The sequence below is a fragment of the Pseudophryne corroboree genome, chromosome 6, assembly GCF_028390025.1.
Source record: "Pseudophryne corroboree isolate aPseCor3 chromosome 6, aPseCor3.hap2, whole genome shotgun sequence".
Lineage (NCBI taxonomy): Eukaryota > Metazoa > Chordata > Amphibia > Anura > Myobatrachidae > Pseudophryne > Pseudophryne corroboree.
The window spans coordinates 729,848,005-729,874,550 of record NC_086449.1 but is presented as its reverse complement, the minus strand read 5'-3'; positions in this window follow the sequence as shown (position 1 = coordinate 729,874,550).

Here is a 26,546-nt window from a genome sequence, read left to right as displayed (position 1 = left end):
CTAGCCGCTCGTCGCAGTTGCACTTTGTGATTGCGGGGGCCTTGAGGAATTTTTGTTTTATCGTTGGTTTTAATTACGGCTTTTGCCGGCTAACGAAGTTTTGTGTTTTTGCCTCAAGTCAAATTGGGCGGCCCACAACCCCCCCCCCCTCCCCCGTTAGGGATGCAGGTAGGTTACCCATTTACACGTACTTTCTTTATTTCGTTTATTAACCTTCGTCACACCCTTCTTTTGCAGGACGGCGGTTAGATCCGCACTTTATATGGTTTGTCGGCCATTCATACATCTACTGGCTGTCCGTGTCGGCTCTGGCCTGCGACACAACCCAGTTTCCGGAGCTGCAGGCTGTGCGCTGGTTGGGGCGTAGAGGCCTCCGCTGGGATGGCCTGCGGGACTGGCTTCGGGCGGCTGTTGGCCGATTTGGGTTCCCACTATTTTTGGTCTTGCATCTGGGTGGCAATGATTTGGTGCGCCGCACGGGGCTTGACATTCGCCTCGAGATCAGACGTCAGCTGCTGGAACTTATGGCTGAATGGCCGTTTTGCCTGATCCTCTGGTCCGACATCGTCCCTCGGCGGTCTTGGCGCGGAGCCTTTAACCCCGGGGCGATTGACCTGGTTCGGAGGCGGGTCAATTCGGTTGTTGGTCGTGCTGTCCTACAGCATGGCGGGCTGGTCGTGCCGCACGGTGGTATCTCCTACCGTGATCCGACACAATACTGGTCTGACGGGGTGCATTTGTCGCCGGCTGGCATGCTGATCTTCCTGGAGGACATTATTCGCGTTCTTAGGTCCCTTTAGATAGTTTTTATTCACGTTCTTAGGTCCCTTTAGATAGTTTTCTCTTTTGATAGTCCATTTGGTTTTTTTTTTTTTTCATGCGTTAGTCTCTTTAGTTAGTTTTTCTGGATTTGGTTGTGTGGGTTTTGAGTTCGGTGGTGGTGGCAGGTTGGTAACCTGGCAGTTGGCCGGTTTCTGAACGGTTACTTAATTTTAATTATGAGTTCAAGGTTGGTAAGTTTGGGTGTACTTTGAGGTAATGTTATAGTTTTTATAATTAGTTTACGGGCATCATTTTACCAAGTGGGTCCATATAATTGGTATATAAACATATGTGGATGGCGGGGCCGGTGGCCCAATTTTTATCCCGTAGGGGCGGAGCGTACCTCCGTCCCTACAACTGTTGGTGGACAGGGGTAGTGGCAGAAGGTCGACCCCTGTCCTTGGATTTTTGATTTTCGATGTCTGGGATGGAGGCAGGAGGCCGATCCCGGAACATCAGGGGCAGAAGGCTCCCTCACACATATGTTTTTTATTGCTTGTTTTTGCTGTATTATAATGTTGATCACCCATGTTACGTTTATTATGTTTAACCGTTCTTCTCCCCGCCACCTTAGTTAGAGAGGGAAGTCTGCATTTTAGTTTTAGTATTTAATAGGCCTTCCTCTCAGTCAGAAAATAAAAGCTGACCCCTTTCACGCCAATTACAGTTGTGGTGTCTTTATTTCATAAGATAAGTGTGCTTGAGTGGCGCGTGGATGCATCTGACGTGTGAGGTTTAAGACTGCGTAGGGAATATAATGTGACCATAGCAGCATAAACGCACCGTCTGGGCTTCCGGAGCGCCTCTCGAGGCATCATCTTGGCTTGGAAGGGGTTAACGGTTTGTGGTGGGAGGAACGTAGATGGAAGGACCGGGAGGCTATTGGCTGGATTGTGGATAGGGGCTGTACTGCCATGCATATAGGTTGCTGACCTAGTACTTCCTGTCTCTTTCAGTTCTTCACGTAACTCACCCTCCCGCCCTGAAAAACCTGGTTTTGTTCTCCTGTTGGGTTCATTGTGTCGGCTTTTGGTGGCCGGTTTCTGAACGGTTACTTAATTTTAATTATGAGTTCAAGGTTGGTAAGTTTGGGTGTACTTTGAGGTAATTTTATAGTTTTTATAATTAGTTTACGGGCATCATTTTACCAAGTGGGTCCATATAATTGGTATATAAACATATGTGGATGGCGGGGCCGGTGGCCCAATTTTTATCCAGTAGGGGTGGAGCGTACCTCCGTCCCTACAACTGTTGGTGGACAGGGGTAGTGGCAGAAGGTCGACCCCTGTCCTTGAATTTTTGATTTTCGATGTCTGGGATGGAGGCAGGAGGCCGATCCCGGAACATCTGGGGCAGAAGGCTCCCTCACACATATGTTTTTTATTGCTTGTTTTTGCTGTATTATAATGTTGATCACCCATGTTACGTTTATTATGTTTAACCGTTCTTCTCCCCGCCACCTTAGTTAGAGAGGGAAGTCTGCATTTTAGTTTTAGTATTTAATAGGCCTTCCTCTCAGTCAGAAAACAAAAGCTGACCCCTTTCATGCCAATTACAGTTGTGGTGTCTTTATTTCATAAGATAAGTGTGCTTGAGTGGCGCGTGGATGCATCTGACGTGTGAGGTTTATGTGAACTGGGTTTTCTGTGTGACATATAGCCAGATGCTTTGAAACATGATAAAGTGGAGAGAGATAAAGACCAGCAAATCAGCTCCTAACTGCCATGTTATTATTATTATTACATTTTATTTACAAGGCGCCACAAGTATTTTGCAGCACCGTACAAACTACAAAGGACAGTACAGGGAGACAAAACTTAGCATTACAGTAAATAAATAACAAAAATAGAGTACAGGTAACAAAGAGCACCACAATTCTCAAAACATAATACAGCTAAGATGTAAGTAGCGAGGGAGTAATCAGCGTACTACTTGGGGCTGGCGGCCATAGATAGAGATGAGCCTTGACCAGCAGGAGAAAAAGCTGGTAAAGATGGTCGCTGAGTAGGAGAGAGCTGTGAATGAAATATGTTGAGAAGAGGGCTTTGACAACAAGAGGAAAGAGGGCCCTGCTCTAAAGAGCTAACAATCTAGTGGGAAGAGGCGACAGACAGATGACATGAGGTGCGAGCAAGCGGGAGATAGCCTGATGGCAGGGTGTAAGCACAACAGAGATGTTCAAGGCATGAGGCAGGGGGATGGAGGAGCAGCCTCAGGACTAGGTTATGCTTTGATGAATAGGTGGGTTTTTAGTGCCCGTTTGAAGTTTAGTAAGGTCAGGGAGATTCTAATGGAGTGGGGAGCGCATTCCACTGAAGGGGTGCAGCACAGGCATAGTCTTGAACTCGTGCATGGGAAGCAGTGACCAGGGCAGTGGAGAGGCGATGGTCATTGGACGATCATAGGAAGTGGGAGGGAGTATGAAGGGAGAGGAGGTTGGGGATGTAGGGAGCAGTGGAATTAGAGATGGCCTTGTATGTGAGGGTAAGGAGTTTGAAGAGGATTCTGTAGGGGATTGGGAGCCAGTGTAGATTTTGTCGAAGGGGAGTTGTAGATGTGGAGCGGCGGGAGAGGAAGATAAGCCTAGCTGCGGAATTCAGGACAGATTGGAGGGGAGCAAGATGGAAGCAAGCGAGGCCAGTGAGGAGAACATTGCAGTAGTCGAGTCATGAGATGACCAGTGAGTGGATGATAAGTTTAGTTGCACTCTGGGAGAGAAATGGCCTGATGCGAGCAATGTTGCGTAGCTGGAACTGACAGGATTGTGCCAGAGCTTGGATGTGGGGTGCAAAGGAGAGAGAGGAGTCAAGAGTGACACCCAAGCAGAGGAGTTGGGGAATGGGGGAGATGATGGTGTTGTCAACCGTGATAGTGATATTGTTACAGGCTGTATTTGAAAAATAACAGGAGCTGGTTGGCTGGTAGTTTATCACTTTTCAATTATGGGGTGATGTACTAAGTAGTGAAACAGTGACCTACTATACTGGACTGAGACTCATCCAAAGCCAGCAAATATGAATAAACTGTGTGAATTTCCACAATCCAGCCCAATCCACTCATTGGGGAAAATCCTACTAGCTCACAAGACTATAATAAAATAATAAATATATTCATGAACACATACCTCCCAACTTCTGCCGGCACAGAAGAATGACACCCGTGCGTGCCACAGACGCGTGCCCAAAATTAGGAGGCGTGGCCTAGAGGCATGGCTGTGATTGCAAGTCACACCACCATTTTTGTAACTGGGGGGGCATGCACAGCACTCTGTGAGCTGCTGGACATGCCCCAAATCCCTATCTCCCGTGAATAGATGCTGCACGCATGCACACAGCGTCTATTCACTGCTGCTCTGCTAAGCAGAGCAGCGAGTGACAGGGGGCCTCAAAACTGTCTTCCCCACCACAGGATACTGCAGCCCGCCAGCAGTGCTTAAAGTGGTTCTAGAGAGGTGTTGGAACTCACCCCTCCTCCCCCCGGTGCCCATGTAATAAAGGTATTGCAAAAAGGGGCATGGTCTCAAAAAGAAAGGGGCGTGGTCACACAATAATATCCCCAATTAAAACTATGCCACACAGTAGCACAATCTTATTCACATTACACCATAGTAGTGTCCCTTTATCATGTTATGTCACACATTAGTGCCCCTTATACACAAAGCCCACAGTAGTATCACCCCTAATACACATAATGCCCACAGCAGTAGTGCCCCTTATACAATACCCACAATAGTAGTGCCGCTTATGCAATGTCCACTGTTCTGGTAGTGCCCCTTATATAGAGCCCATAGTAGTGGTGCCCCTTATGCAATGCCCCCAGTATTAGTGCCCCTTATGTCCCCAGGAGTGATGCCCCTTATGAAGTGCCCCCTTTACAATGTTCTCATTAGTAGTGCCCCCAGTAATAATGCCCTTAATGGTAATGCCTCTGTGTAGTATTGCCCCCAGTAGTAATGTTGCCTGTAGTAATGCCCTCAGTAGTTATGCCCCCAGTAGTTTAGCCCCCAGTGGTAATGACCCATCAGTTATAACCCCAGTAATTTAACCCCCTTTAGTTTAGCCCCCCAGTGGTAATGCCTCTAGTAGTTTTGCCCCTGTAGTTATGCCCCCAGTAGTTTAGCCTCCCTGTAGTTTAGCCCTCATGTAGTTTGCCCCATGTAGTTTAGCCCACAGTGGTAATGTCCTCTGTAGTTTAGCCCTTCTAGTTATAGCCCCTGCTGTTATGCCCCAAATAGTTTAGCCCCTGTAGTTTAGCCTCCATGTAGTTTGCCCCCATGTAGATAGCCCCCAATAGTTTTGCCCCCCTGTAGTAAGGCCCCCAGTAGTTTAGCCCCTGTAGCTTAGCCTCCATGTAGTTTGCCCCATGTAGTTAGCTCCCAATAGTTTAGCCCCCCTGTAGTAATACCCCCAGTAGTAATGCCCCCAGTACACATATGAAAAAAAAATACTCCCTAAGCCCCGCTCCCGCGTCCGACCGCTGTGGTCCTTCCAGCGTCCGCTCCTCGGCACTATGGGAGAGATGTCATGACGTCTCTCCCATAGCGCACACTGACAGAGCCAGGAGCCTGAAGCCGGAGCTCAGTAGTGAGCTCCTGTCGCCTGCTTCCGCTGTAGAGAGGGAGCCGGGCGCCCACTGGTAACACAATCTCAGCGGGCGCCTGGTATATCCCTGCGGCGCCGGGCACACATCGGGTTAGGTGAGCCGGAGGAGGCCGAACTGCGTAAATCAGGATACTAATTGTCTGAGCCAGGGCTTGTTGGATGAACCCGGCAGGGACCCAGGTCCCCCCCCTCTTACCTGTCAGCAGGCAGCAGCCTCTCTTCCCAGCTAAATATACAGTGTTGTGTGCTGGGCTACGATATCCAGGGAGGCTGCTTCCACTGAGTGCAGCAGTCTGCCCTGCTTGTTTGGATCCACTGCCGCTTAGAGGGGGGTAGAAGCAAGTACTAATTATCTAAGCCCAGGCCTAATGGAAGGGCTGGGAGCGCCGCTGTAACCCCGCCCCCCATACCTGTCAGCAGCTGTGTGCTGGCTAGGCTGTGGTGGTACAAGGAGGCTGCTGCCACTTAGCAGCAGCAGCAGTCTCTTCTGCCTGTGCGGGGCACACTGATCGCACCCCATCTGGATTTGCCCCTGGCTGAGAGGCACAACAGCGTGTGTGTGTGTGTGTCCCAATTGCACTCACCATTGCTTCGCAGCACTGAAAAGATTTTGAAAAAACATTAATTTGCATAAGGGACGTGGCCACTTCTCCCCACGATTAGGCCAAGCTCCTGAACAAAAATTACCTTGGCCCGCCGGTGCTCTCTACACCCCTGCTTGTATCTATCCCTGGCTGCAGGGTGCATGGTTTCTCCCTGTGCTGGTCACAGCACCGCCTTGCATTGCTTAAACAGAGATTTGTTCATGTGTTTTTTTAAAGGGGTGTGTGGCAACACCTCCGTGATTAACTCTCGTCCCCTACATTACCTGTCTACGGCCCTGTCCATTTCATGATTGTCAGTGGCGAATTTCTCATTAGGTGCGTGAAGCACGTACCCAGGGGCGGCACTTGGATGCTTGTGTCAGTCCAAAAAGTACCAGTAACTGCAGAATATTTCCACTGTACTGTACCACATGTCATTTTGAATGCAGTGTAAATGGGTAGAACATGCACATACTGCCCCTGTAAGCTGTACTACTTAGTAAATATGTATACACAATTAAAAATACAAACATTTTATAGCTAGTGTCTTTTTTATTGTTGTCTTAAATTGTCTATCATCAAATGAGGGCTTATAACCAATCAATAAAAAAAAAAAAATGGCAGGTTGGGGGCGGCCGTTACTGTTGTGCCTATGGGTGCCCTCACCCCAAAACCCGCCCCTGATGATAATGGTGGTCATTCCGAGTTGTTCACTAGCTGCAATTGTGCGCTGTGCAGCGATAAGGCAAAAAAAAGGCACCTCTGCGCATGCATATGCGGCGCAATGCGCATGCGCGACGGCCGATGTAGTTTCAGTCACACTGGTGGCCGCAGAGTGATTGACATGAAGTGGGCGTTTCTGGGTGTCAACTGACCGTTTTCAGGGAGTGTTCGAAAAAACGCAGGCGTGCCAGGAAAAAAGCAGGCGTGGCTGGGAGAACGCAGGGCGTGTTCGTGACGTCAAAACAGGAACTGAACAGTCTCAAGCGATCGCAAGCGCTGAGTAGGTCTGAAGCTACTCTGAAGCTGCACAATTTCTTTTTGTAGCCGCTCTGCGATCCTTTTGTTCGCACTTCTGCTAAGCTAAAATACACTCCCAGAGGGCAGCGGCTTAGCGTTTGCACGGCTGCTACAAACTGCTAGCGAGCGATCAACTCGGAATGACCACCAATGTCCTATGGGTTCTAATTTTGCTCATTGCTAGAAACGGCTCATATCAGTGTCACAATTTTCTCCATACAATTTATGAAGCCAGTAGACCTATAATTGTGATCTACTGTATTCCTACTTTTCCACTCTCACACATCCTGCGGGAGGCACCCTTCCCGTCCCGCCCACTTCCTAATGAAGCAGGTAGAATGGGGAATTAAATACCACTGAATCTGGGGTCCATTGGGAAGGGTGGGGCCCAGAGCCGGCCCTAACCAATATGATGCCCTAGGCAAAATTTTGACTGGTGCCCCCTAGCACCACCACTGGTTCCGCCTCTGACCTTGCACCTCTTTCCCAGCACCATCACCCCTCACCCATAGCAGTCCTTATTTTGGTGTTTGTACCCCCTATATTTTAAATAGGAACAGTTTGCACATTTGGCGCACAGCCCAAAAAGGGGTGTGTTTTTGCTGGCAAGGGGCATGGCCACACAATAGTAAACCCAATTCCAATTACACCACACAGTACTGAAACTTTATTCACATTTTATCTTGCGATAGTGTCCATAATTCATATTACATCCCACAGTAGTATCACTTTACCTTATAAACATTACTCCTCACAGGAGAGCCCCTTATTCACATTACATCACACTGAATTGCTCCTTATTCACATTACACCACACTCTATTGCTCTTTATTCACATTAGATGACACAGTAGTGCCCTTTCTATATGCAACGCCACATAGTAGAGCACCTTATACACATAATGCCACACATTAGTAATGCATTTATACACCTAATTCCACACAATAATGCCCTTTACACATATGAGACACCTTATTAATGTCCTTATAAACATAATGTGCCTTACACATTATGACGGCCTTTATTAATGCCCTTTTACACATAATGTCTCTTACACATATGCCGCACATTATTAATACCCTTATACACATAATGACACACATAATGCCCCCTACACATTAGCTGCACATTATTAGTGCCCCTATACACATAATGACACACATACAGTAGTACCCTGTTACACATATGCCGCTCATTATTAATGCCCTTATACACATAATGACACACATAGTGCCCCTTACACACATGTTGTACATTATTAATGTATTTTACATGACACACACAATGCTCCTTACACATATTCCGAACACTACTGCACAACCAACCCACTCACATGCACACAGCACTCACACTTCCACTAACACTGTGACCTCTGCCTCTGCTTGGATACAGATGTGTCCTCATAAATCTTGCCTCAATGCTAACATCGGGCACACCTGTTTTGACGAAAATGCATCTTATTTGCATTACTATGTGGCTAGGATGCACAAGCAGCTTCTGCTGATTAAAATGATATGCAGCATGCCTATATACTGTGTGAGACTGTGGCTGTATCTGCATATGAAATGCTACACATAGAATATAGGCATGCCGCATATCATTTTAATCAGCAGAAGCTGCTGATGCCCCTAGGCATATCAAATGCCCTAGGCAATTGCCTAGTTTGCCTATGCCTATGGCCGGCTCTGGTGGGGCCTAATTACACGATGGTCCACCACCATCACCGCCCTCCTGCTTCTCATCTCCGGGCTTCTACTAGAGAGGGGCTTTCAGAAGTCGGTAAGTATGACTGTATCATTAATCATTGTGAAGTACTGTATACATTTTGGGTGTAATTCAGAGTTGATCGTAGCACATCTACCATCACTTACTCTGACACGTGGGGTGATGCCCAGCACAGGGCTAGTCCGCCCCGCATGTTAGGCCATACCCCCCCCCCCCCCCCCCCCCCCGAACAAGTACAAAAGCTTTTGTACTTGACTAGTAGTTCCCTACCTGTGCAGCCCCTGCGCGCTATCAGGGAGCTACTTGTCGCATCCTGGGTCGCAGCAGCTGTGTGTGACATCACTCAGCCGTCGCAGCCAGCCCCCTGCACGGTCCGGGCACGCCTGCGTTGCCCTGACCGTGCCCCCAAAATGGAGGCCAAATGCCGCCGGACCGCCCCCTCCCGCCCAGCGAACACCTCTGCCTGTCAATCAGGCAGAGGCGATCAGTGGGCGGAAATGCCGATAGCATGCACATGCACACTGCGGCGCAAGCACAGTTCAGACCTGATCGCCCGCTTTGCGAAATCGCACAGCAGCGATCAGGTCTGAATTAGCCCCTTTGTGCTAACAAGGTAAGATAAACAGGGTGAGAACATCTTTTTCTTATGTTAATATCACAGTTAATTATTTGTTGTTCCCCATAATTTGTAAACAAAAAAGTTACACTGCTAAAAACTGCTTTTTTTTTAAAGTAAATTTCAATTATTAACCTTATCAGCAGTGTCATAAAGCAGTTTATTTTTAAGAATATTACGTTATTGCCAAATTATATGTAATTATTAATTGCCACTTTTTGTAGGGATAAAGATAACATTTTCTACAGTTATAAATATATATAATATTGAAGTGTTCAATGAGAGCTGCGAAACTGGATTATAGTCAAGGCAGCCATCAGGGGGAAACTGTGGGCAGTGGTGTCCCATGCCCTCACAGCTCCTAGCTCCTACCACCAATACCTGTAGAGCTGCAGCAGGCTGATGCACAGGGAGGACTTCTTAGAACAAGCCTTCAACTGCGCATCAGCTCTTTGCGAACTGTTCCTGTAGGTCTGCAACACTCCACCTATATGTAATATTACAATGTATGAGATCACATAGGGGTGGAGCGGTGCGGCAGAATCTTTTTTTTTTTTTTGGGGGGGGGGAGTCCCCCCCCCCGTGCCCCACAATTTCTAATGGCAGCTCTGACTGCAATATAATGTGCATTTATGGTTTAAATTACATTATTCAAGTTACAAATACAAGCACAGACACACACACACACAGACACACACACACACACACACACACACACAGCATTATAAATAATAATCCTATATAATAAAAGGCTAATGCTGCTCCTCCCCTCTATGGGGGGAATGTAAGTGTTTTGCGCTCTAGCGGCCACTAGATGGCGCCCTCAGAGCAATTCAAGTGTTGCGCCATTTGGATGCGCACAGCCACCGTGCTGACATTACTGTTTAGTTGTTCCGTCATTTTGACAGGCTGGTAACTAGTACTATATATATATGTAGTAATTGAATTTATTGGTGACTTATAATATCCTTAACATTTACATTAGAAGGGAATATTCAGGCTTTATGGGGTCACTACAATTAGATGTGAACAGGCTGTTTGCTCTGTTTCAGAGCTGTAACTAAACTTTTTGGTACCCTGTGCCAGAAAGAGAATTGGCAACACCGCCACCACCACCCATATACAGTGGTGCAAGTAGATATATTTTATTAGTGGCACTGAGGGCCGAAAATGGGCGTGGCCATGTATTGTGAGGGGGCGTGGTCACATGCCACAAGTGGGAGTGGCTACATGACACTAGTGGCGTGGCGACACTACAAATCCCCTTTTCTTTGCACTCTGGAGGCAAGGCTAGAAATATATAGTACTACCTCCAGTATAATAGAAATATATAGTGATACCCCCCGTATAATATAAATATATAGTAATGCCCCCAGTATAATAAATATATATAGTAATGCCCCCAATGTAATAACAATATATAATAATGCCTCCATTATAACAGGAATATATAGTGTAGTAGTGCCACCGGTATAATAAAAATATATAGTAGTGTCCACATTACAATAGAAATATGTAGTAATACCCCCATAGTAGCGTCCACATTATATTAGAAATTAATGCTCCCAGCAAGAGACGCTGCGGGAAAGTGCAATCAGGCTCCGCTCTTCACGCCAGCCACAGCCGCCAGAGGAGGAAGTGTGATGTGGCGTCATAACATCACCGTTGCGCTCTCAGTAACCCTAAAACTGGGAGGCGCTGTCATGCTGCCAAGCACCATGGTCTTGTTACTTTGTGGCGCATTATAATTGTGGTAATGGCGATCACGGGTGCAAAGTGTGTGGCAGGTAGTAGTGAGTACCCGCTGCCATATTCTTAAGGGTACTCCATACCCGAACGTACCTACATACTTGCACCACTGCCCTTATATAAAATACACACACATTTATAAAACACTGTAATAAATGGATGTGGACACAAATCCACATTCATGCACTCAACCCAAGAGCTTGCCGCCATTCAGCTACAATACCCCTCATTAACCACTTGCCATGCATGGTCGCATCAGATGCGACCATTCCAGCAAGTGCTTTCTCTGACCTGGTCGCACAGGATGCAACCAGTCAGATAAATAGTGTTAGCAGCGGCAGGGAAGGGAAACTTCCCTCTGCTTCCCTGCACTCTCCCCTACTGATTGCATTGCTGCCGATCACTGCTGATCGGTCAGCATGGCAGGACCCCCCCTCCAGCGGCTGCAGACAATGGCAGCTGCTGGGGAGTGTAAATTGAAATCTGCGATGATCGTGATGTTTCTGATGTTCCGATGGGCACGATGTTCCCGATTGATGTTTCACTGTTTGGCGGAAAAAAATAAAAAATTATTATAATTTTTTTTTTTTAACTAAAATAATTTTGGATAGGGTTAAATTCATGTTCTTCACCTAATTCACTCATAAAAAAAAAAATGACAATTTCAGAAGTGGTTTTTGGGGAAAAAAATCATCAGGTGGTTAAATAATACATGTCAACATACTGCTACACCCAGGACTCAACCCCACAACATATATTCATTAGAGATGAGCGCCGGAAATTTTTCGGGTTTTGTGTTTTGGTTTTGGGTTCGGTTCCGCGGCCGTGTTTTGGGTTCGACCGCGTTTTGGCAAAACCTCACAGAATTTTTTTTGTCGGATTCGGGTGTGTTTTGGATTCGGGTGTTTTTTTCCAAAAAACCTAAAAAACAGCTTAAATCATAGAATTTGGCAGTCATTTTGATCCCAAAGTATTATTAACCTCAAAAACCATAATTTCCACTCATTTTCAGTCTATTCTGAATACCTCACACCTCACAATATTATTTTTAGTCCTAAAATTTGCACCGAGGTCGCTGTGTGAGTAAGATAAGCGACCCTAGTGGCCGACACAAACACCGGGCCCATCTAGGAGTGGCACTGCAGTGTCACGCAGGATGGCCCTTCCAAAAAACCCTCCCCAAACAGCACATGACGCAAAGAAAAAAAGAGGCGCAATGAGGTAGCTGTGTGAGTAAGATTAGCGACCCTAGTGGCCGACACAAACACCGGGCCCATCTAGGAGTGGCACTGCAGTGTCACGCAGGATGTCCCTTCCAAAAAACCCTCCCCAAACAGCACATGACGCAAAGAAAAAAAGAGGCGCAATGAGGTAGCTGTGTGAGTAAGATAAGCGACCCTAGTGGCCGACACAAACACCGGGCCCATCTAGGAGTGTCACTGCAGTGTCACGCAGGATGTCCCTTCCAAAAAACCCTCCCCAAACAGCACATGACGCAAAGAAAAAAAGAGGCGCAATGAGGTAGCTGTGTGAGTAAGATAAGCGACCCTAGTGGCCGACACAAACACCGGGCCCATCTAGGAGTGGCACTGCAGTGTCACGCAGGATGTCCCTTCCAAAAAACCCTCCCCAAACAGCACATGACGCAAAGAAAAAGAAAAGAAAAAAGAGGTGCAAGATGGAATTGTCCTTGGGCCCTCCCACCCACCCTTATGTTGTATAAACAAAACAGGACATGCACACTTTAACCAACCCATCATTTCAGTGACAGGGTCTGCCACACGACTGTGACTGATATGACGGGTTGGTTTGGACCCCCCCAAAAAAAGAAGCAATTAATCTCTCCTTGCACAAACTGGCTCTACAGAGGCAAGATGTCCACCTCATCATCACCCTCCGATATATCACCGTGTACATCCCCCTCCTCACAGATTATCAATTCGTCCCCACTGGAATCCACCATCTCAGCTCCCTGTGTACTTTGTGGAGGCAATTGCTGCTGGTCAATGTCTCCGCGGAGGAATTGATTATAATTCATTTTAATGAACATCATCTTCTCCACATTTTCTGGATGTAACCTCGTACGCCGATTGCTGACAAGGTGAGCGGCGGCACTAAACACTCTTTCGGAGTACACACTTGTGGGAGGGCAACTTAGGTAGAATAAAGCCAGTTTGTGCAAGGGCCTCCAAATTGCCTCTTTTTCCTGCCAGTATAAGTACGGACTGTGTGACGTGCCTACTTGGATGCGGTCACTCATATAATCCTCCACCATTCTATCAATGTTGAGAGAATCATATGCAGTGACAGTAGACGACATGTCCGTAATCATTGTCAGGTCCTTCAGTCCGGACCAGATGTCAGCATCAGCAGTCGCTCCAGACTGCCCTGCATCACCGCCAGCGGGTGGGCTCGGAATTCTGAGCCTTTTCCTCGCACCCCCAGTTGCGGGAGAATGTGAAGGAGGAGATGTTGACAGGTCGCGTTCCGCTTGACTTGACAATTTTGTCACCAGCAGGTCTTTCAACCCCAGCAGACTTGTGTCTGCCGGAAAGAGAGATCCAAGGTAGGCTTTAAATCTAGGATCGAGCACGGTGGCCAAAATGTAGTGCTCTGATTTCAACAGATTGACCACCCGTGAATCCTTGTTAAGCGAATTAAGGGCTCCATCCACAAGTCCCACATGCCTAGCGGAATCGCTCCGTGTTAGCTCCTCCTTCAATGTCTCCAGCTTCTTCTGCAAAAGCCTGATGAGGGGAATGACCTGACTCAGGCTGGCAGTGTCTGAACTGACTTCACGTGTGGCAAGTTCAAAGGGCATCAGAACCTTGCACAACGTTGAAATCATTCTCCACTGCGCTTGAGACAGGTGCATTCCACCTACTATATCGTGCTCAATTGTATAGGCTTGAATGGCCTTTTGCTGCTCCTCCAACCTCTGAAGCATATAGAGGGTTGAATTCCACCTCGTTACCACTTCTTGCTTCAGATGATGGCAGGGCAGGTTCAGTAGTTTTTGGTGGTGCTCCAGTCTTCTGTACGTGGTGCCTGTACGCCGAAAGTGTCCCGCAATTCTTCTGGCCACCGACAGCATCTCTTGCACGCCCCTGTCGTTTTTTAAAAAATTCTGCACCACCAAATTCAAGGTATGTGCAAAACATGGGACGTGCTGGAATTTGCCCATATTTAATGCACACACAATATTGCTGGCGTTGTCCGATGCCACAAATCCACAGGAGAGTCCAATTGGGGTAAGCCATTCCGCGATGATCTTCCTCAGTTGCCGTAAGAGGTTTTCAGCTGTGTGCGTATTCTGGAAACCGGTGATACAAAGCGTAGCCTGCCTAGGAAAGAGTTGGCGTTTGCGAGATGCTGCTACTGGTGCCGCCGCTGCTGTTCTTGCGGCGGGAGTCCATACATCTACCCAGTGGGCTGTCACAGTCATATAGTCCTCAGTCTGCCCTGCTCCACTTGTCCACATGTCCGTGGTTAAGTGGACATTGGGTACAACTGCATTTTTTAGGACACTGGTGAGTCTTTTTCTGACGTCCGTGTACATTCTCGGTATCGCCTGCCTAGAGAAGTGGAACCTAGATGGTATTTGGTAACGGGGGCACACTGCCTCAATAAATTGTCTAGTTCCCTGTGAACTAACGGCGGATACCGGACGCACGTCTAACACCAACATAGTTGTCAAGGCCTCAGTTATCCGCTTTGCAGCAGGATGACTGCTGTGATATTTCATCTTCCTCGCAAAGGACTGTTGAACAGTCAATTGCTTACTGGAAGTAGTACAAGTGGGCTTACGACTTCCCCTCTGGGATGACCATCGACTCCCAGCAGCAACAACAGCAGCGCCAGCAGCAGTAGGCGTTACACGCAAGGATGCATCGGAGAAATCCCAGGCAGGAGAGGACTCGTCAGAATTGCCAGTGACATTGCCTGCAGGACTATTGGCATTCCTGGGGAAGGAGGAAATTGACACTGAGGGAGTTGGTGGGGTGGTTTGCGTGAGCTTGGTTACAAGAGGAAGGGATTTACTGGTCAGTGGACTGCTTCCGCTGTCACCCAAAGTTTTTGAACTTGTCACTGACTTATTATGAATGCGCTGCAGGTGACGTATAAGGGAGGATGTTCCGAGGTGGTTAACGTCCTTACCCCTACTTATTACAGCTTGACAAAGGGAACACACGGCTTGACACCTGTTGTCCGCATTTCTGGTGAAATACTTCCACACCGAAGAGCTGATTTTTTTGGTATTTTCACCAGGCATGTCAACGGCCATATTCCTACCACGGACAACAGGTGTCTCCCCGGGTGCCTGACTTAAACAAACCACCTCACCATCAGAATCCTCCTGGTCAATTTCCTCCCCAGCGCCAGCAACACCCATATCCTCCTCATCCTGGTGTACTTCAACACTGACATCTTCAATCTGACTATCAGGAACTGGACTGCGGGTGCTCCTTCCATCACTTGCAGGGGGCGTGCAAATGGTGGAAGGCGCATGCTCTTCACGTCCAGTGTTGGGAAGGTCAGGCATCGCAACCGACACAATTGGAGTCGGACTCTCCTTGTGGATTTGGGATTTCGAAGAACGCACAGTTCTTTGCGGTGCTACTGCTTTTGCCAGCTTTAGTCTTTTCATTTTTCTAGCGAGAGGCTGAGTGCTTCCATCCTCATGTGAAGCTGAACCACTAGCCATGAACATAGGCCAGGGCCTCAGCCGTTCCTTGCCACTCCGTGTGGTAAATGGCATATTGGCAAGTTTACGCTTCTCCGACAATTTTATTTTAGGTTTTGGAGTCCTTTTTTTACTGATATTTGGTGTTTTGGATTTGACATGCTCTGTACTATGACATTGGGCATCGGCCTTGGCAGACGACGTTGCTGGCATTTCATCGTCTCGGCCATGACTAGTGGCAGCAGCTTCAGCACGAGGTGGAAGTGGATCTTGATCTTTCCCTAATTTTGGAACCTCAACATTTTTGTTCTCCATATTTTAATAGGCACAACTAAAAGGCACCTCAGGTAAACAATGGAGATGGATGGATTGGATACTAGTATACAATTATGGACGGGCTGCCGAGTGCCGACACAGAGGTAGCCACAGCCGTGAACTACCGCACTGTACTGTGTCTGCTGCTAATATATAGACTGGTTGATAAAGAGATAGTATACTCGTAACTAGTATGTATGTATAAAGAAAGAAAAAAAAACCACGGTTAGGTGGTATATACAATTATGGACGGGCTGCCGAGTGCCGACACAGAGGTAGCCACAGCCGTGAACTACCGCACTGTACTGTGTCTGCTGCTAATATATAGACTGGTTGATAAAGAGATAGTATACTCGTAACTAGTATGTATGTATAAAGAAAGAAAAAAAAACCACGGTTAGGTGGTATATACAATTATGGACGGGCTGCCGAGTGCCGACACAGAGGTAGCCACAGCCGTGAACTACCGCACTGTACTGTGTCTGCTGCTAATATATAGACTGGTTGATAAAGAGATAGTATACTCGTAACTAGTATGTATGTATAAAGAAAGAAAAAAAAACCACGGTTAGGTGGTATATACAATTATGGACGGGCTGCCGAGTGCCGACACAGAGGTAGCCACAGCCGTGAACTACCGCACTGTACTGTGTCTGCTGCTAATATATAGACTGGTTGATAAAGAGATAGTATACTCGTAACTAGTATGTATGTATAAAGAAAGAAAAAAAAACCACGGTTAGGTGGTATATACAATTATGGACGGGCTGCCGAGTGCCGACACAGAGGTAGCCACAGCCGTGAACTACCGCACTGTACTGTGTCTGCTGCTAATATAGACTGGTTGATAAAGAGATAGTATACTCGTAACTAGTATGTATGTATAAAGAAAGAAAAAAAAACCACGGTTAGGTGGTATATACAATTATGGACGGGCTGCCGAGTGCCGACACAGAGGTAGCCACAGCCGTGAACTACCGCACTGTACTGTGTCTGCTGCTAATATATAGACTGGTTGATAAAGAGATAGTATACTCGTAACTAGTATGTATGTATAAAGAAAGAAAAAAAAACCACGGTTAGGTGGTATATACAATTATGGACGGGCTGCCGAGTGCCGACACAGAGGTAGCCACAGCCGTGAACTACCGCACTGTACTGTGTCTGCTGCTAATATATAGACTGGTTGATAAAGAGATAGTATACTCGTAACTAGTATGTATGTATAAAGAAAGAAAAAAAAACCACGGTTAGGTGGTATATACAATTATGGACGGGCTGCCGAGTGCCGACACAGAGGTAGCCACAGCCGTGAACTACCGCACTGTACTGTGTCTGCTGCTAATATAGACTGGTTGATAAAGAGATAGTATACTCGTAACTAGTATGTATGTATAAAGAAAGAAAAAAAAACACGGTTAGGTGGTATATACAATTATGGACGGGCTGCCGAGTGCCGACACAGAGGTAGCCACAGCCGTGAACTACCGCACTGTACTGTGTCTGCTGCTAATATAGACTGGTTGATAAAGAGATAGTATACTCGTAACTAGTATGTATGTATAAAGAAAGAAAAAAAAACCACGGTTAGGTGGTATATACAATTATGGACGGGCTGCCGAGTGCCGACACAGAGGTAGCCACAGCCGTGAACTACCGCACTGTACTGTGTCTGCTGCTAATATAGACTGGTTGATAAAGAGATAGTATACTCGTAACTAGTATGACTATAAAGAAAGAAAAAAAAACCACGGTTAGGTGGTATATACAATTATGGACGGGCTGCCGAGTGCCGACACAGAGGTAGCCACAGCCGTGAACTACCGCACTGTACTGTGTCTGCTGCTAATATATAGACTGGTTGATAAAGAGATAGTATACTCGTAACTAGTATGTATGTATAAAGAAAGAAAAAAAAACCACGGTTAGGTGGTATATACAATTATGGACGGGCTGCCGAGTGCCGACACAGAGGTAGCCACAGCCATGAACTACCGCACTGTACTGTGTCTGCTGCTAATATAGACTGGTTGATAAAGAGATAGTATACTCGTAACTAGTATGACTATAAAGAAAGAAAAAAAAACCACGGTTAGGTGGTATATACAATTATGGACGGGCTGCCGAGTGCCGACACAGAGGTAGCCACAGCCGTGAACTACCGCACTGTACTGTGTCTGCTGCTAATATAGACTGGTTGATAAAGAGATAGTATACTCGTAACTAGTATGACTATAAAGAAAGAAAAAAAAACCACGGTTAGGTGGTATATACAATTATGGACGGGCTGCCGAGTGCCGACACAGAGGTAGCCACAGCCGTGAACTACCGCACTGTACTGTGTCTGCTGCTAATATAGACTGGTTGATAAAGAGATAGTATACTACTAATATTATATATACTGGTGGTCAGGTCACTGGTCACTAGTCACTAGTCACACTGGCAGTGGCACTCCTGCAGCAAAAGTGTGCACTGTTTAATTTTAATATAATATTATGTACTCCTGGCTCCTGCTATAACCTATAACTGGCACTGCAGTGCTCCCCAGTCTCCCCCACAATTATAAGCTGTGTGAGCTGAGCACAGTCAGATATATATATACATTGATGCAGCACACTGGGCTGAGCAGTGCACACAGATATGGTATGTGACTGAGTCACTGTGTGTATCGTTTTTTTCAGGCAGAGAACGGATATATTAAATAAAACAAACAACTGCACTGTCTGGTGGTCACTGTGGTCGTCAGTCACTAAACTCTGCACTCTCTTCTACAGTATCACAGCCTCAGGTCAATCTCTCTCTCTCTCTCTCAACCCTAATCTAAATGGAGAGGACGCCAGCCACGTCCTCTCCCTATCAATCTCAATGCACGTGTGAAAATGGCGGCGACGCGCGGCTCCTTATATAGAATCCGAGTCTCGCGATAGAATCCGAGCCTCGCGAGAATCCGACAGCGTCATGATGACGTTCGGGCGCGCTCGGGTTAACCGAGCAAGGCGGGAAGATCCGAGTCGCTCGGACCCGTGAAAAAAAACATGAAGTTCGTGCGGGTTCGGATTCAGAGAAACCGAACCCGCTCATCTCTAATATTCATGTGTTCTCGTTGGCAATGGGTGCACAGCACCAGTCATTAGGTTCTATAGATGTTATTTTTACTGTGTGTGCCAGCATGGTGGGTGTGCTGGTTAGCATTACTTCCGCCTACCAGGTCTTAGATGGCCACCACGCCACCATGTGTAGATGCTGTGACTTTTAACCATAAGTCTGAAATGTATATTCTTTAGATACATTTTTCCCAGTGCTGGGACTGAGGTCACAGTCTGGGATCAACGTCGCGACCAGTGGTTGCAATGTTTCCTGCAGATGGCCATCGCAGGGTGCCTTGCAAGGCCAGAAACTGTGTGTCCAGACATATACAGACTATAGCCTTGACACTCCCGGAAAATGGGGGCGACATACCCCCATTTCCGTACATACTTCCTGTCCCTGCCCGCATCACCTCTCAAATGCCTCTGCCTGTCAATCAAGCAGAGGCAGAATGGGCACTGCGTGCAATCACTCAGGACCCGTTCTGCACATGCACATGATAATCGGGATCTGCATGGGCTTTAGAAACAGCGTCTACTGATGAATCAGGCCCATAGAGTGTAAGTTCAATTGGAGTAGTAACTGTTGTAAATGTTCAAAATATAGGCCCTCATTCCGAGTCGTTCGCTCGTTCTTTTTTTTCGCATCGCAGTGAAAATCAGCTTAGAGCGCATGCGCAATGTTCGCACTGCGACTGCGCTAAGTAATTCTGCTATGAAGAAAGGATTTTTACTCACGGCTTTTTGTTCGCACCGGCGAACGTAGTGTGATTGACAGGAAATGGGTGTTACTGGGCGGAAACACGGCGTTTTATGGGCGTGTGGCTGAAAACGCTACCGTTTCCGGAAAAAACGCAGGAGTGGCCGGAGAAACGGGGGAGTGTCTGGGCGAACGCTGGGAGTGTTTGTGACGTCAAACCAGGAACGACAAGCACTGAACTGATCGCACAGGCAGAGTAAGTCTGGAGCTACTCTAAAACTGCTAAGTTTTTTTTGTTCGCAATATTGCGTAAACTTCGTTCGCACTTTTAAGATGCTAAGATACACTCCCAGTAGGCGTAGACTAAGCGTGTGTAACTCTGCTAAATTCGCCTTGCGACCGATCAACTCGGAATGAGGGCCATAATGTGTAAAGTGCTGCAGAATATGGGACTGATTCATGTTTGTAAGTAAAGCAAAAAAGCAGCAACTGGGCTAACCATGTTGCACTGCAGGTGGGGCAGATATAACATGTGCAGAGAGATTTAGATTTGGGTGGCGTGTGTTAACACTGAAATCTAAATTGCAGTGCAAAAAAAAAAAAAAGCTATCATATGGGCTACATGCAAATGTAGCCAGTATATACCCAACAGAGAAAAAATATAGCCCACCCAAATTGAAATCTCTCTGCACATGTTATATCTGCTCCACCTGCAGTGCACATGGTTTTGCCCAGTTGTGTGCTTTTGAAGAGAGTATTGACTGCATAGGAGAGGAAAGAGTTAAACATCTGGGGAGGGGTGGACCTAGCTGTGAGGAAAGTACAGCCTTCTTTAAGGGGAGGGCTTGATATATATAGGGAAGGTGAAGCCATTTTAAGTCTCTTGGTGATCTGGTTTAGGTGAGTGCTGCAGTGAAAGCAAAACTTTGTTTTATTAGGGGATTCTTGCTGTGCAAGTTACAGTTACAGTTCAGTGAAGTGTCTGGAGTCAGTGTCTCGGCACATGAGTCATGACTCATCTGTAGTGGAATGTGTTGCAGAGACTGCACATGAATCAGTGAGTTGCCAGTGCTGGAGGATCAGTGCTGGACTCATGGAGTTATTCAGCTGCAGTGATTGTACAGTGTATCTGGGGGAGGCAGCTGCTTATGCCCTGATTGTTAATAATATGTTAACATAGATTTACTGTTATGTTGATATATTATTAATAACCACTTATTGCATACTAGTTATAGAATATGACATTACTTCTGGCTGAGGAGAGAAAGCTTAACAGCCATGAAACACATCATTCATTCTGTAACTAAACCAAATAAAAACATTTTTTTTTTATGTTTTATTTTGCATACTTTGCTAATTGGATGATTTTAGGTGGCCTTGGATTTATTATATTATCCACTATCTAGCCTCCAGGGAGTTTGCCACCCAGAATCACACTGAGCAGGATCAGTGAGCACTGAGCTGAGAGCCCTGTACCACAGGGGCTCCACCTCCTGCTGCATGAATCAGATTCATTCACTGAGTCACTGAGTCTACACAGTGTACAACTGTCTCACTCACTGGCAGACTCAGGATTAATCATGATTCATGACATGGATCAGGCACAGCAGCAGAGCACTCACTGACTGGTGAGTCGTGACTGCTCCCTCCCCCCTCCCACTGGGTGTCACCTGGTATAGCCTCTGGCCAATCACAGCTAAAGACAGCAGAACACACTGACTGAAGGACACAGGACACAGAGTTTCCTCCCTCTGTCTGAGAGAGGCTGCTGCTGCTGCTGTCTCCACTCATGAAACAGTGAGTGACTCGAGTCATTCACACTTCCTGATGATTCCAGTCACTGTGTTGAGACAGAGAGTCAGTAGCCATCTCTATTGTCAGCCCCCTGCATTTAGGTCACACATCAGTGCTCTGGCTGCCACTCGCCCACGACGGTCCGCCGGGACCCCAGCCCGTTACCGCTCATCTGGCGGTGGGGGCTGGTTCCGGCGGCGAGCTGGCTGGCCCTGGGGGCGGCGCCGCTTTCCTCCTTGTCTCCTCAGCCCTCTCCCCCGCAGCCGGAACACGGTGTGGAGCGGGGAGGGAGGGGGAGAGGCAGTGATCAACCAGGTTAAGCTAATGGGGCTCTTAATGCAGGAGCCCAGACAAGAGGCCTTGTGGTGACAGAGAGCAGTGGGGCGCGGGGTTCCCAGGGGTTCGGCGCGGACGGCGGATTGGCCAAGTCAGGTAGGTCGGCAGTCCGCGCAGGGGGGCGTGCCACCACAAAAAAGGAAAATGTTTCGCGTTTAACAACGCGGCGTGTTCCTTCGGGGGATGACTTGGTCATCTCTCCAGTGGGGGTGGTTCCTAAGAAGGCTCCAGGCGCCTTCCGGCTCATTTGAGTTCGCTTTTAGGTGTGTACTGCTGGAAGCTGTGAAGGGCGACTGCGGGGTGTGCCAGAACGCACCATTTCGTGCGTTTGTCCTCAGAGATTAAGAGGGATTTGGCAATATGGGCCTCGTTCCTCGAGGACTTCAACGGGGTGTGTATATGGCAGGCCCCAATGGCGGACAGCGCTAGGTTGCAGCTGTTCACCGACGCAGCGGGCGCCTCTGGATTCGGTTGCCATCTGGAGGGATCTTGGTGCGCGTGGCCGGCAGAATGGCATCGCGGGGGTTTCACGAAGGACCTTTTGCTTCTGGAGTTTTTCCCATTATGGTGGCGTTGGAGGTCTGGGGCGATCGGCTGGCTAATCGCAGCATTTTGTTTAGATGCGATTATCTGGGCGTGGTGCATGCGATTAATAACCAAAGGGCAAAGTCGTTGGTGGTTATGCGGGTGCTAGGGCAATTGCTTTTGACATGCTTGCGTAGGAACCTGTGGTTCCGCGCGCAACATGTGCCCGGTTTGGAGAATGGTATTGTCGACGCTTTGTCGCGAGGACAGTGGGAGAGGTGTTGGTTGTTGGCACCTGAGGCCAACGAGCAGGGTTTTCACTGTCCCGGTTAGGTTTGGCAGGTGATCGGGCCGGACTGGAGGGTATAGCGTTGCGATCAGTCGCGCCAGCCACGCTCAAGGCTTACGGACATGCTTGGAATGAGTGGGACGAGTTTGTCCAAGGTCGTCAGCAACAAGGTAAGAGCAGGCATCGGCTGATGCTTTCTTTTATGTGGCAGCTTTACGTCTCCGGTAGGTCACGAGCAGTGGTTTTGCGGTATTTGGCAGGCATCTCAATTTTCTGCAAGCTGCGAGGCGTCCCTGACGTAACAAAAAGCGAGGTTCTGCGGAAGGCAATGAAAGGGTGGGCGCGAGTCGTGCCGTCGCCACCGGATAGGAGGCGGCCCATCGATGCGGCGTTGTTGCCGGCCGTCATCGAGGCAGTAGGGCGAGTCGCGTCGTCCAGGTTTGAGACGCTTTTGTTTAGTTTGGCGTTCTCAATGGCTTACCACGGGGCCTTTCGAGTTTCTGAGTTGGTAGCGCCTTCCAAGAGAGCAGATTCGCGCATGCTGGTCGGAGACGTAGTAGTGGGTGAGAGGTCCTTGCTGTGCAGGTTGCGACGCTCCAAGACGGATCAAGGGGGGAGAGGGCGCTGGGTTACAATGGTTCCAGCGCTGGAGGAGAGCGTTTGCCCGGTGGGGCTGGCAAGGCAATACGTGGTGGTGCGACCCGTTAAGGAGGGGTCTTGGCTGTTGCATTATGATGGGCTGTCAGTCACGAAATACCAGTTTCGATGGATGCTGAGTCGCTGTTTGGCGGGCTTGGGCCTCCCACCCACTGTTTTTGGTACCCATTCCTTTCGCATAGGCGCAGCGACGTTGGCTGCTGCGGCGGGTTGCTCCAGAACTGAAATACAGGCGGTGGGGCGATGGAAGTCGTCAAGTTATAGACGATATATTCGCCCCGTCACATGAGAGGTCGGTTTGCGCTTGGGCTTTGTTTAAATTTGCAATGTATTATGTTGTTACAGTTCTGTGATTTTATGGTGTTGTGCGTCTGTTGGTGTTACCCCTTTTGTTTTTTTGTTTTTTATCCTACTCAGGGATTAGCTACTCGCCGTTGCTGGCATGAGTCGGCAGCGGGGGTCTGGAGTTATTTGCGATTTTTTGCCTGACTTGACGGACTGAATTCTAATCTACAATTCGGCTAATTTGGTCTAATCAGAGTCCCTCAGCAGGTCTTTACGTTTCACCTCCAGCTGAGTTATTACATGTGTTTCCCATTTTATACCCCCGCCTCCCCCCCCCCCCCACCCCCCCTGTTTTTATTTCGTTTATTTTATTTGATCTTTCCCCTTTGTGTCTTTAATTGCGCTTTTAAATTGGCTACGAAACATGGTGCAGTCGGCTAGGCCGTGACTGCTGCAATAGCGAGATCTAAAGTTTTCTTTTTTGGCAGATCCTTCAGTATAAACAATTAATAAGCCTCTTAGTAATCAATTCTACCCCTCTTTTTCCCTTCAGGATGGTTCGAAGACTATTTGCCCATTTGGGTGGTTGGCCACTCTTACATTTACTGGGCGGCCAGGTTTGTGGCCTCGGAAGGGTCTCAGGCATTGCTTGGAGCACAGGGTGTCAGATGGCTTGGCTGGCGAGGAATGATGTGGGGTGAGCTGAGGAGTAGGTTAGTGAGTCAGGCCAGCAAGCATGGAGTCCCTAGGGTTTTTGGTTGTCCATCTAGGTGGCAACGACCTGGGGAAGAGGACATCCTTGGATCTGCGGTGGGCCATGATACAGGATCTGGCAAGTGTGACCGCGGCATGGACCGATTGTGTGTTGGTTTTTTCCATGATGGTGCCAAGATTGTGTTGGAGGGGTGTGGCGGATGGTCGCCAGATTGATGAGGCCCGGAAAAAGGTGAACGGAGCGGTGGCAAAGTGGGTGCTGTCCCACGGTGGGAGGGTGGTTCGCCACCCGAGGAGTCGGTTAAAAGACAGCCACCTTTTCCGGCGCGATGGAGTACATCTATCCAATGAGGGGATGATGTTTTTTCTGGAGGATCTAGGTTTCGCTTTGCAGGAGTTTTGGAGGGGTGTGGCGGATGGTCGCCAGATTGATGAGGCCCGGAAAAAGGTGAACGGAGCGGTGGCAAAGTGGGTGCTGTCCCACGGTGGGAGGGTGGTTCGCCACCCGAGGAGTCGGTTAAAAGACAGCCACCTTTTCCGGCGCAATGGAGTACATCTATCCAATGAGGGGATGATGTTTTTTCTGGAGGATCTAGGTTTCGCTTTGCAGGAGTTAGGGTAGGTTTATGGTGGCGGTGCGAAAGACTGTGGGGATGAGTCTTTCGCTGTTGGCGGAAAAGAACGGCAGTTTCGTATTGTAGAGAAAACTGTAGTGTTTTACAGTTGGTTGTGGTTTAGGTGCACTCACCTCCATCGACTTATGGCCGCTTGACCACCCGTCCGGGAAGGCAGCGGCAGGGCACCCAGGAGCGGTGGGTAGTCACTGTGGGGGTTGAGTTGTCACCTATTACCGGTTTATGGTAAGTTTTAGTAAATTTATAGGGTTGAGTTATTTAAGTTTAATTTAGATTAAGTGAGCCGTTCTTTTGGGCCGCCACCATATGCAAGCTGGAGCGGCATATTAAATTAATCTCTTTATTACAGGTTTCCTAATGGTTAGGGACAAATAAATAGCTAGCAATTTTCTGCCAAAATTCAAGTCTCAGTGTCGTTATTTCTGGTTATGATTATGAATGCTTTACTTTCAAAGAAAGGGGTCCACCAAATATCACTAAGATGTTTAGAAGAGAGTATTGACTGCATAGGAGAGGAAAGAGTTAAACATCTGGGGAGGGGTGGACCTAGCTGTGAGGAAAGTACAGCCTTCTTTAAGGGGAGGGCTTGATATATATAGGGAAGGTGAAGCCATTTTAAGTCTCTTGGTGATCTGGTTTCCCACCCTCCCGTCCTGGTAGTTGGAAATTGTGGCACGTGGTGATTTGGCTCTAAGTTGTTGGCTGTTTTCGTTAGCTATTTATTGGCGGAAAAGAACGGCAGTTTCGTATTGTAGAGAAAACTGTAGTGTTTTACAGTTGGTTGTGGTTTAGGTGCACTCACCTCCATCGACTTATGGCCGCTTGACCACCCGTCCGGGAAGGCAGCGGCAGGGCACCCAGGAGCGGTGGGTAGTCACTGTGGGGGTTGAGTTGTCACCTATTACCGGTTTATGGTAAGTTTTAGTAAATTTATAGGGTTGAGTTATTTAAGTTTAATTTAGATTAAGTGAGCCGTTCTTTTGGGCCGCCACCATATGCCAGCTGGAGCGGCATATTAAATTAATCTCTTTATTACAGGTTTCCTAATGGTTAGGGACAAATAAATAGCTAGCAATTTTCTGCCAAAATTCAAGTCTCAGTGTCGTTATTTCTGGTTATGATTATGAATGCTTTACTTTCAAAGAAAGGGGTCCACCAAATATCACTAAGATGTTTATTGCTTTACATGAATCATGAACTATGGGGGTAATTCTGAGTTGTTCGCTCGGTAAAAATCTTCGCATCGCAGCGATTTTCCGCTTAATGCGCATGCGCAATGTCCGCACTGCGACTGCGCCAAGTAAATTTGCTATGCAGTTAGGAATTTTACTCACGGCTTTTTCATCGTTCTGGCGATCGTAATGTGATTGACAGGAAATGGGTGTTACTGGGCGGAAACAGGCCGTTTT